The sequence below is a fragment of the Phyllostomus discolor genome, chromosome 12 (genome assembly GCF_004126475.2).
Source record: "Phyllostomus discolor isolate MPI-MPIP mPhyDis1 chromosome 12, mPhyDis1.pri.v3, whole genome shotgun sequence".
NCBI classification, from domain to species: domain Eukaryota; kingdom Metazoa; phylum Chordata; class Mammalia; order Chiroptera; family Phyllostomidae; genus Phyllostomus; species Phyllostomus discolor.
Window position 1 is genome coordinate 7,871,085 of NC_040914.2, and position 11,891 is coordinate 7,882,975.

Here is an 11,891-nt window from a genome sequence, read left to right on the forward strand (position 1 = left end):
TGTGATGAATGCAAAGAGGCCCACTCCAAGACACATCATTTTTAAAAGGCAAAAGTTAAAAATAAAGAGAGACTCTTAAAAGCAAGGGAAAATAAGTTAGTTGCTGAAAGGTTGCCAGATGAGAGGGGTGAGAGGGAGAATTGGTGAAGAGGCAAGGGGAGTAAGAAGTACAAATAGGTAGTTACAGAATAATCATGGGGTTGTAAAGTACAGTGTAGGAAAGGGAGCAGCCAAAGAACTTATATGCATGACCATGGACATGAACAATGGTGGGGGGATTGCCTGAGGGAGTGTGGGGATCTTGGTGGAGGAGGGCAAAGGGGGAAAAATCAGGACAACTGTCATAGCATAATCAATAAAATATAATTAAATAAAATATAATTCTATCCACAAATTATGTAAAAATTATTATTTCATATTTTTGGTATTAAGTCTTCTAGCTTGTTGGTATTTTATACTGTGAAAAATAATGTAAACAGAGTCACTTCAAAATGGAGTCAGAGCCTCCATTCCAGATGAAGGGCTTTGCATTTCTTGTTCTTTGAACATTTGCAATGCATGAACTGGGCAAAAGAGCCTTTGGAACAGGCCAAACCAACACTGTATTTCTAACAAATGCTTGCAAAGCTAACAGGAAATCAGACATCCTGACCACAGGACTGAAAATTAAAGATGTTCTTTATAATTGACAGCATCCACTTATCACTAAAGAATAACAGATTATTTGCACATGTAAAAATTCCTTCCTTAGCTTATTGACACCAATAGAAGTTCCTACTTTGTATTTATGTAATTACTTCCCTTCTTTTTCTCATAAAACTCCCTTGACTTCTCCTCATAACTAGAATAATATTTGGTTTCCTTCCTGAATCAGTTCTTCCCAAATAACTATTCTTTCTCACCTCAAATAAATGCTTCTTGGCATGTCATCTCCAGACCTTCTTTTGTGCTCGCTGCTCCACCAACATCCACCTCCCCAGTTCTGAGTTCCTCCCAGACTCTGAACTTCCCTGTTTTTATTGTTGAGGTCAGTAAATTCATTTGAGATGAGAAGAGATCTTTCCTGGAATTGGGTGAGGGCAGGGAAGGAGGGCTCCAGAAATGCTTGTTTTGTGCCAGTGTGCAACTGCAGCCCCAGGAGTTGGCCATGGCATGTGGAATTATTTTCCTCAGGAGAGTCTTCTTTTCTGGTTCTCACTTGTGCAAGAAGTCTGTGGCTGGTGAGCAGCTCACATAGATTTTCTTCCACTGGTGACTCAATACTCATTTGTGTTGTATGCTGTTTTGTTTTTATTCTTTATCTTTGTTGTGTCCTTTTTCACAAGAAGGAAATTCACTTTGGGTGAAATTGGATGTTTTCTTTAGTCTTGAGAGTTTGGCTTTTTGTCCTATGAGAATACACTATTTGGTCGCTGCCATCTGGAAGGCTCCCATATCTGTGTACATATGACATTTGGCATCTATTTTTAGGTTAACAATACTTATAGTATATATCAATTTGGACTACAAATTTTCAACAAAAATTCCTGATCTGTATTTAGATTTCATAAAGTTTAAACCTGAAAAAGTTGATTTACAAGTCAAAGTTGTTCTGAGCATACTTAAACTTTTTAGCTTAAATTTAAATCAAGTGCTGAAGTTTAAATGCACTCAAATAATATTAAAAATTCAGTTATCTAGTTTCAGTAGATACATTTTTAAAAAGATTTTATTTAGTTACTTTTAGAGAAAGGGGAAGGGAGGGAGAGAAGCATCGATGTGTAAGAGAAACATTGAAACCCACAACCAGGGATCTGGCTGCAACCCAGGTATATGCCCAAGTGCCCTGAACAGGAATCAAACTGGTGACCTTTTGGTTTTCAGGACAATGCTCAACTCACTGAGCCACACCAATCAGGACTCACTAGCTATATTTTATATACCTCATATTGTAACCAGAAAAGACACAGGCGTTCAGGCTGCCTGTCACTACCAAATCCAATAAGCAATGACAGTGATTGAATCTTTTATAGGCACTTTATTCAGATGGCTGACGATCTGAGAAGATGGTGGGTTCATACCCTAACAAATCATCTTACCCTTTCTTTCCCGGCCAGATCTTTTATAAGGGAGTTGGCGGAGGGCAAACAAGGTGTCAGTGAAAGCCTTTGAAATTCAACAGTTGTCTCCAAGGGGGGAAGGGTAGTTGCTTGCTTCTTCCTGGTACAGATGTCTCCAGGGAAGGTAACCTCCAGCCAGTGCCCCAGGAGGTCAACTGCTTATTCTCAGGCACCAGGGTGGGCCTTATCTGTAGTTACTGAAACAAAAACTTAACATACACATTACTTGCTAGATTTATGACTATTTACCTTAAGCTAAATTTTCCCAAGTCTTAAGCCCCTATCAACATAACTAGTGTCTGCTGGGCTAGATTGTGCAGGCCTAGAAGAAAGAAGGAGCATCGCCTCTATCCACCCACAAATGGGACAGGAAATTTTGTAACTGGGACAGGAAAATTTAGAGGGACAGGAAAATTTATAACTGGGTGTGATTAAAGACATTTATTTCAGTGGCTAGTGAGGGAGTTTTGATGCCTTATCCTTGGGAGCATTAAAGTTGTTATTCACTCCTCTCCTTGTGACAAGAAACTGTCTTGCAACATAGATTGCAACAATCCCTTCCTACATAGACTGGGGTCTCTATGATCCAGATCCTTGAAACAGAAGAAAGAAACCTCAGTAGCATAGAGCCAAGAAACCTGTGCCCATATTTCTGATTTTTACTTAATATCATATTAATAGAAAATTAAAGGACCTTGTTAAAAGATTTTACTAAAGTCTTCCTTAAGGAGTTTGCAATCTCTCTCTTATTGAAAGAAAAATACCAGTTATTTTATTTAGGGCCTAGTTAGAAAGATAGAATCTTTAATCATCATTGTCCTAATATTTTTTAACTTTAAATCAGTTTACTGACCCAGTAACACAACACACTTGCCTCCCTGACACTCCCACCCCCCTCACCCAGACTAGATAGATCTCTCTCCCTTCCTCCCCCCTTAGAACAAGCTGTTCCTTGAAAACAGAAAAGGGCAGGCCACTTCTACAGCCCCAGTCCCACCTCTAGGTCCTGTGAAGCAGAGTCTCAGGCACTATTCAGACCCTGCTAGAGGGGTGGGTTGAGGGTGTGTGCCCTTAGCACTATACTCAGCTAGGCAGAGGCATCCAGCTAGTCCCCTCTGCCTCCCTCTGCCCCCAGGACCTGAGTCGCTACTCCTCTTCCTCTCTGACCTTTGCGACCCTAGGAAGGATTTTTCCTGGGGCTGTAGCCAGGAGGAAAAACTGATTGTGAACTGATAATTGGAATTTGGATTCTGTTTTTTAAGTTCCAGATACCCTCAAAAAAGCTTTGGTGGTGGGAGTGAACTTCAATGCACCTATTAAAAATGCACTTTAACAACGCTTAAAATATAAAAAAATGTTATTAAAAGATGCACTGACAACATTAAACAGATTATTCTAACTTAACCAAATGCCAGAACAACACTAAGCTCTACAGAAGGAGGGCATCAGACCGGTTTTCTCCAGGCCAGACACCATGCACAGAGAGAAGCCCAGGTGGAGTGTCAGAAAACAAACCAAGGACACTGCTGCACAGGGGCTAAAAAGCTGATACACAGGAACCCCTGGGGTGATAGGGAGCAAGGAAAGAAAATACACAAGTCTTCAAAACCAAAAGACAAAGCACAACAGCTAGGGAGCCTGAGCCTGACAGTGTCGCCAAGGGCCCTCCAGGCTTTGCCCTTGACCCAGACAGCCCCTCCTCCTGCAGGCAATGTCCTCCCCTACACATCACACAACTCAGTTTACAAAGTTTCTACTGCCAGTTCATAAATATTTACTATTGGCGATTACATGTGAATAATATGTTTCTACTGTTCTCTATGGAAAACAATTTCAGCCAGTCAACTCCAAGAACACAATAGGCAGTCCTTACCTTAAGCCCCTCAGCCTCCTTCCCTGGACAGCAAGGAGCCCCCAACTCTGTCCCAGGGCTGACTAACTTGCCCTCTTAACTCTTTGTAGCTCTTGGGCAAAGCATCCTCTGACTGTTAGTCCTCATCAGGCAAGTTCTGGTGCAGGGGGTAAACCATGAACATCACATCTGGCTGAGAAGGGACACAGGAATGGCCTCGAGGTACACTCAGTGCATCAGCAAACTTAAGCAGCACTAGCAATCCTTCTTTGCTCCCATCAGCTAATGATCCATCTGGCATTTCTACAAACAGACTTTGGTTGGACAGGACTGCATGCCAGGAAGAGACCGTCACCTCAGTGATGTCATATTGGAAGTGGATGATGGGAGGTCTCCCATTGTTCACAAGGAGGTCCTGGTTAACAGGGAGCTTCTCATTCTTATATATTACAGCTGAGAAAGAAGGATCCCTGCTGCCCCCTTGCCCACTCAGGACCTTCGACAGTGCATGGGGGCATCAGGAGGGCCACAGAGTCCCTGGAACTGGGGGCAGGTATTCAAAGGCAAAATACTGCTGTCCTGGCTGCTTACCATCTTCGCTGGCTCTGCTTAGGGTGGGAGGAGGCCACACAGGGAGTGGGTAGGTGGATGAGTGGGTGAGTGTGGGGTCCCCTGCCTCCAACTCCAAATATTTCTAAAAGATAGTTATGGAATGTAAATGTTTTGCATGTAATTATTATATGTTTATATGTGGCTTAGTTCGGATTTTTGATATTTTAAAGGGTCTCATGGTGTGGGATATACTAGACTTTTATCGATGTACATTTAGATTACTTCCCCCTCTCTTCTGACTTTAAAAGCAATGCTGGAATGATTGTCTTTATCGTTCCTTTTTGGACACTTCCTCAAACTATAATTGCTGGATTAAAAGATTTGTGTGGAGGATGAGGTATTTCAGACAGTAGAGATAATAAAGCAAATTGCCAAAGAAAATAGGAAAGCACTTGATTTTATAAGAAGTAGTTTCTTTGGTTTAAAAAATTAGATTCAGAAGCAAGAATCAGTGCATCAGGTGACTGTCTTCAGCCAACATTATAAATAAGGCTCAACATCTTCCTTGTATGATGAGCTTAGAGTGTCAAAGAGAGAAGTTCAGAAATAGAGTAGGTAAAGAAGGCCAAGGAAATGATCTGATACTTCAGGAAAGTGGAATTGCACAGAATAAATAAGCACACAAAAGTCCAGCTTTTTAGTAAGGAAATTAAAATTTGAACAGTACTGAGCCATCTTTTTTCCCCACTGAATTTACAAAGTTTGGAAAGAGATACAGCACTGATGTGTAATGGAAGACAGTGTGAGATTCTGATAAGGGGAGTGCTAAACTCTGGCCTGGAGGTGGTGAGGACAGCCACAAGTATTATAAAGAGCGAGCCTTTTTTTGTTTGTTTCTTTTCTTTTAAATATTTTTATTGCTGTTCAACTACAGTTGATTCCATTTCCACCCTCTCTCCATAAACTCCCCCCTCCCACAGCTACCCCCACCTCCCACACTTGATCGTACTGCCCTTTGCTTTTGTCCATGTGTCCTTTATAGTTGTTCCTGAAAACACTTTCCCCTTTTCCACCCACTATCCCTGCCCACCTCCCCTATGGTTACTGTCAGTGTGTTCTTAATTTCACTGTCTCTGGTTATATTTTGCTTGCTTGTTTGTTTTGTTGATGCGCCTTTTGCATACTGTGCCCTTAAATTCTCAGAGTTTTCTGCAGAGTCCATGAAGAACTGAATTTTATTTAGTTGATTACCATTCAGCTAAATAAAGTATTTGCTAGTTCCTCAGCTGCCCATCCAAGGAAAGGAAATCAAAGTTCATGGTTTTTTCTTCTCCCTGTTTTATTTCTGTTATGTAAATCCCCCCTTTGGTCTTTATTCTATAAAATCAATCCATTTTTGGTTTTCTGTGATTTAAGGAATTAATATGCTAAGAATTAACCAAAGTATATGAATTTTTCTTTGGAATTATATTGTGGTTCTACCAACCCACTTGAGTTCTTCCTTTGAAACAACAGAAAATACAGCCCCAGAGTTCATGCCACCAGGGCCTGAACCTCACTCACTCAGCTCGGCTTCCATTGGCTGCCTTGGTAAATCTCATGTGGCGCTTGAGCTCCTTTGATCTTGAATGCCAAACCTGGTCTCTGGCTAAGGTCAATTCTAGGGTTGAGCCTGTACTGATTGTTCAAGGGTAATTTTTGTCCATGCAGGCAGTGGCCAAGGTGGAGTCTGGACTTCCATTCTATGGCCTGGCCACCAGGTGGTAGTGGACAGGGAATATAGAATCTGGTTCCTGTTGATGAAACTTTTTTTCTGTTCATCTTTGCATCTCTGAGGATCTGATATTTCTTGGCATTTGAGACTGTGGGGTTGAAAAGTTTTTGGAATTTTTTTATGATTGATAAGATAGCCTATATTTTTGTGTTTGTGGTCTTCACCCATTTGGGTTCCCCTAAAGCTTAGAATTTCCTTCTCTTGGAATGCTGGTATTATATTCATGTTTCGTCATTATGGAACTGAGGCAGGCTACTAAGAAGCTAGGGAAACTCCTTGTCAGGTGGAATCAGGACACTGAGGCAGAGAGCTGAACAAACTGGCCAAGCAATTTACCACCAGGTACAGAAGGTCACCTCCTTAGAGACAACATCTAAGCTTCAATTGTATTTCAGCTCCAGGTCCTGGGAAGCAGCAAAACCAGATGGGTGGCACCAAGACCAGCTGCAAAGACTAATGACCCTCTAACCCTGGGCTGACCAATCAGCAGAGATCATGACCCTGAAAGGTCATAGAAAAGCCGATGAATATTGTATTGAGATGTCCCCTAAGACCTCCCCAAACTCCTAGACTTTAAAAACCCTCCAAGAACCCAGTGCTCACTCCCAGGAGCTTGCCTGCCCTTTTCTCTTCCCCCTCTTCTTCCTTCTTAGGTGTGCATCTCCTAAACTCTACCAGACCTCGCAAGACTCCAAACCAGGGGTACAAGGGGCAGTAACAGCTCATCCTGGACTAACCCCCTAAACCTGTCTTCAAAACCCCCTTTTCCCTGACTTGCCAGTGAGGGAAAGAAGCCCCAGCCTAGGTCTCTCCTCTCGCTTCTTCTACGGTAGGCCTTTCCTTGTTTCATTGTCCCCAGCTTTAATAAATGTACCTTCAAAGTCACCTGGACTCATGTTCTGAGATCTTTCCTGCACGAAGTCAAGAACCCACACACACTGACTGGCCTTAAGCAGACCAGCTCAGGCCAGGTCCCCTGCCTAGCAAAGGAACCAAACAGCTAATGAAATGAACACCACATAAATAGCATAAAATAGTCAGTGCTTACTGGTTTCTGTAAATGATTTAACACTTTCAAAATTACTGTCACTTCAAATTTTTTCAAATAATAAAAAGGAGAATATCATTGTTTGGTAAGGGTTAATATATGCTAAAGAGAGGCAGACACTTAAAGGAGAGAGAGAGAGAGAGAGAGATTGAGTATCCTGGCAAGTTCAGAAGGTAATCACAAAATTGCTGAGATTTTCAAGTTACTTTACTAAAAGATCTAAGGCTTCTTAATTTATATGATTGTTTTTATTAACTAATCAATGTTTTTATAGAAACTACAGCTTCTGTCTCTATTACTTAACTTTGCTGCAAAGCACTCTAAAACATAGTGGTCTGAACAACAAACATTCCTATATAAAGCTTACACATTTGGGGTGTGTTGGAAATTTAGATTGGGCTCGGCTGAGTAGTTTCTCAGTCTTGGCTAATGTTGGTTGGGGCTCATTCATGTGTTATTGCTGGTCACTGAGTTAGCTGACTGGCAATTGGCTGGGATGTCTTGGTTATTCTCCATGTGGCTGAGCTTGTTCATCTGTTTCTGGGAAAGTCCCAGAGAAGCAAATCCCATGCAGGAGCACTTTTCCGATCTCTACCTGCAGTGTCTTTGCTACTGTCCACTGGCCAAAACAAGTGACAAGGACATCCCAGACTGAAGGGGTTGAGAAAGAGTCTACAGTTTTCTGAGAAGAACTACAGTCTCATTTCCCAGAGTATAAACGTGGGAGGTGAGGATAAACAGTTTGCAATCATCTTGCCATCAATCTACCATAGTTTCTACTATGAATTTTTCACCTTTACCACATATGACCCCTATAGTTTGCACAAGAGTTGGTACAATTTCCCTTTTATGAATATAAAATATTTTGAAACAAACTGGCATATGCTGTCTGCCTCAAGGAGAGAATTAATCTAATTATAAACTCTCTTAAAGTTTAATGGAGTGGAGACAATATTCCAATAGACTTTTAAAAAACAATGTCAGTATGTTAAGTACATGTGTAAAGTTAAAAATACAGAAAATAAAAGATTTATGCATTTTAACTTTATATATTTTTAAAATGTTAGCTCCATATTTTTTGAAAAAGCTGTATATTGGAAAAAAAGCAAAAATGTTATTAACTATCAGTTTAATTAATGACTTTGATTACTAGGTTTTAAGATTATAATGCACCAAAAATTACTATTAAGCAAGTATAAATTTTAAATATTTAGTATATAATTGATCAAGAAAAACTTCTGGTAATATTCCTAGTAGATATTATTCTGACTGATTGAATAGTTTTTTGGGGTTTTTTTTGTAAAACACTTCTAGGTCTTTGCTTTTACCACTATGTAAAAATAATGTTGGCATAATAATCTAGTCTGTTTATGTTCTTGTTTTATTATCTTATGCATAGCCTAGTTATTTTGAATACCCTTATTTTTTCTTTTTTTTAAGGTCAGACTAACTATCATCACTGTATTAAGATTACAAAATCATGTGTTTAACTCAATCAAATTATTGTAACTAATGTCTGTTTTTAATCTTCACTTGAGGATATGTTTATTAATTTTAGGAAGAGAGAGAGAAAGAGAGAGAGAGAAGTGAGAAACATTGATCAGTGGCTTCCCGACATGTCCGGACCAGGAATCAAACCTGCAATCTAGGCATGTATCCTGATGCAGAATTGAACCCGCAACTTTTTGGTGTAGAAGATGACACTCCAACCCACTGAGCAACCTGGCCAGGGCTTGTAAATAATGTCTTTAATAAAAAATTACATTCTTAAAATGCTATAGTCATAAGAACTCAATTTTTCTGCAATTCTCAGATTTAGTTAATTTTAAGAGTTTAGAATAATACTAAATTGAGAGGAGCTAATTTATAATTAATTTTTGGATATCTAGACAATTTAAAATTAAGAGCAAGTATACAAAAGACTGGTTACTAAGTCAGTAAACATAATATGTTTGTTCATTAAGCTTACATATTTTAGAGTGGTGCTAGATTAACAAGATATAGCACAAACAACTGCCACTGGATGATGTCACTACACATGTCCTTTTTTCCATATTATAATTTTAAAAGTAATATGTAAAGTATACCTATGGGCAGGAACACTTGACATTTAAGGTTTTCTGCTTCTTCCACTAAGCCAAAATTGGGTTACCCTGGCTAAAGGTTAGTAGAAGTGGTTGAGGCTATACTGTGTGTAATATTTGCAGAGAAATATTAATATGTGTATAAGGGATTATTTGGTTAGCTAGTTTATCAAGGAAATTGCTATAATTTGTCAATGGAATTTTGTGTATCTTTAAAAAATATTTTTTTAAATTTATGTATTTATTTTTAAAGGGAAGGAAAGGGAGGGAGAAAGAGGCCGGGAGAAACATCAATGTGTGGTTGCCTCTTGTATGCCCCCTACTGGGGACTGGGCTTCCAACCCAGGCATGTGCCCTGACTGGGAATTGAACTAGAAACCCTTTGCTTTGCAGTCTGGTGCTCAATCCACTGAGCCACACCAGTCAGGGCTAAATATTTTTTTATTGTTGTTCAAGTCCAGTTGTCTCCATTTTTTCCCCACCACTCCCTCACACCTCACCCTCAATTCTACCCTCCTTTGGCTTTGTCCATGTGTCCTTCATACATGTTCCTTGATGACCTTTCCCCTATTTCTTCTGTTATACCCTCCCCACTCCCCTCTGGTTTCTGTCACTTTGTTCTCTGTTTCAATGTCTCCAGTTGTATTTTGCTTGTTTCTTTATTTTGTTGATTAGGTTCCACTTATAGGTGAGATCATATGGTATTTGTCTTTCATGGCCTGGCTCATTTCACTTAGCATAATGTTTTCCAGACTCATTCATGCTGTTGTGAAGAGTAGGAGTTCCTTCTGTCTTTCTGCCACATGGTATTCCATTGTGTGAATCAGGGGTGTCAAACTCATTTTCACTGGGAGCCACATCAGCCTTGTGGTTGCCTTCAAAGGGCCCAATGTAATTTCAATTTTTTAACAGTTAAGGAGTAGTTACATTTATACAGTTCTAAAATTATTTTGGCCCTTTGAGGGCAACCATGAGGCTGATGTGGCCCCTGGTGAAAATGAGTTTGACATTCCTGGTGTAATGTACCATAATTTTTTTGTGTGAAGGGAATTTTAAATAACAATTTAAACCAATGTAAATGATCCTAAGAGCAAACAACAAATGAAATAAATAACATGTATTCAAGATAATTAACAAAAAATTCTGCAAGAAAGTCTGGAGTGGGTGGAATTTGAGTCTTGACTGATTTCTTCCTAACACTTCCAGTAAGACAGACTCCACTCCAGACTTCTACACAAGAACACAAGGCTCCCTCACCCCCAGATTCCAGTCAGGAGAACTTTCTGGTTGATGCAAAAAAAATACTTTAAATAATGCTGTTGAACTCTATGGAAATTCTCAAAGAGGAACATATATATGTTCCTATAGATATTTGTCACCTTTTTAAAATCCACCCCTGCTACCACCATGAAAAGGACTAAGGAAGCAAAAACCTCTATTCTGTACATGTAAATTAACACATGTACCAATGTGACAAATATACTTTGTCTACTTCGAAAATTTCTTTCAAGCACCACAATTCTGCCTTTTTATTTATTTATTTTTTTTGGGGGGGTGCATTTCTGTTGAAATACAGTTGTCTCCATTTTCACCCCACCACAATTCTGCCTTTCAATGATCAGCCCTTAAGTTAGAACCTTGAACTTCACTGAGCTGAGTTGTACCCCATGGAAAAGTTTGTGTTGCTTTCTTAAGCAGCCCCATTTGTGATAGTTTGGTGCCCTGAAAACAGATACATCCATCCACAGATGAGTGGATAAAATAACCTGGTATATTCATACACTGAAATTTTATTCAGTCTTAAAGAGGAATGAAGGTACAGTAGTCCCTTATTATTCGCAGTTTTAATTTCTGTGTTTTAGTTACCTGCGCTTAACCATGGTCCCAAGATATTAAATGATAATTTCTAAAATTAAACAACCCATGCACTTTAAATTGTGTGTTGTTCTTGAGTAGCTTGTGAAATCTTGCACCATCTAATTCCATCCTTTCTGGGACATTAATTATCCCTTTGTCCAGTGTATCCATGTTGTATATGTGCTGCCTGCCCATTAGTCACTTAGTATTTGTCAAAGTTACCAAATCAACAGTCACAGTGTCACAGAGCTGGTAGTCATGTAACCCATATTTTACTTAATAATGGCCCCAAAGACATTTATATGACTTTCATTTATGTTGTCATAATTGTTCAGTTTTATTATTAGTTATTGGTGTTAATTTCTTACTGTGCCTAATGTATAAATTAAACTTTAACTTAGGGATGTATGTATAGAAAAAACATAGTATGTATAGGGTTTGGTTCTTCATGCACTTTCAGGCATCCAGTGGGGTTCTTGGAATGTATCCTCTATGGTTACCAGGTGACTTTTTTATACATGGTACCATTAGCATGGACCTTGAAAATATTGTGTTAGGTTAAACAAGCCAGTCACAAAGACCATGTGTTATATGATTCCATTCATATGAAAATCAAGAATAGAGA

At 39.4% G+C, this 11,891-nt stretch overlaps 1 pseudogene; it reads right to left on the reverse strand.

The window, feature by feature from the left end:
- Nucleotides 1–3,946: 3,946 nt before the first annotated feature.
- Nucleotides 3,947–4,545, reverse strand: LOC114511719 (annotated as a pseudogene).
- Nucleotides 4,546–11,891: the final 7,346 nt, after the last annotated feature.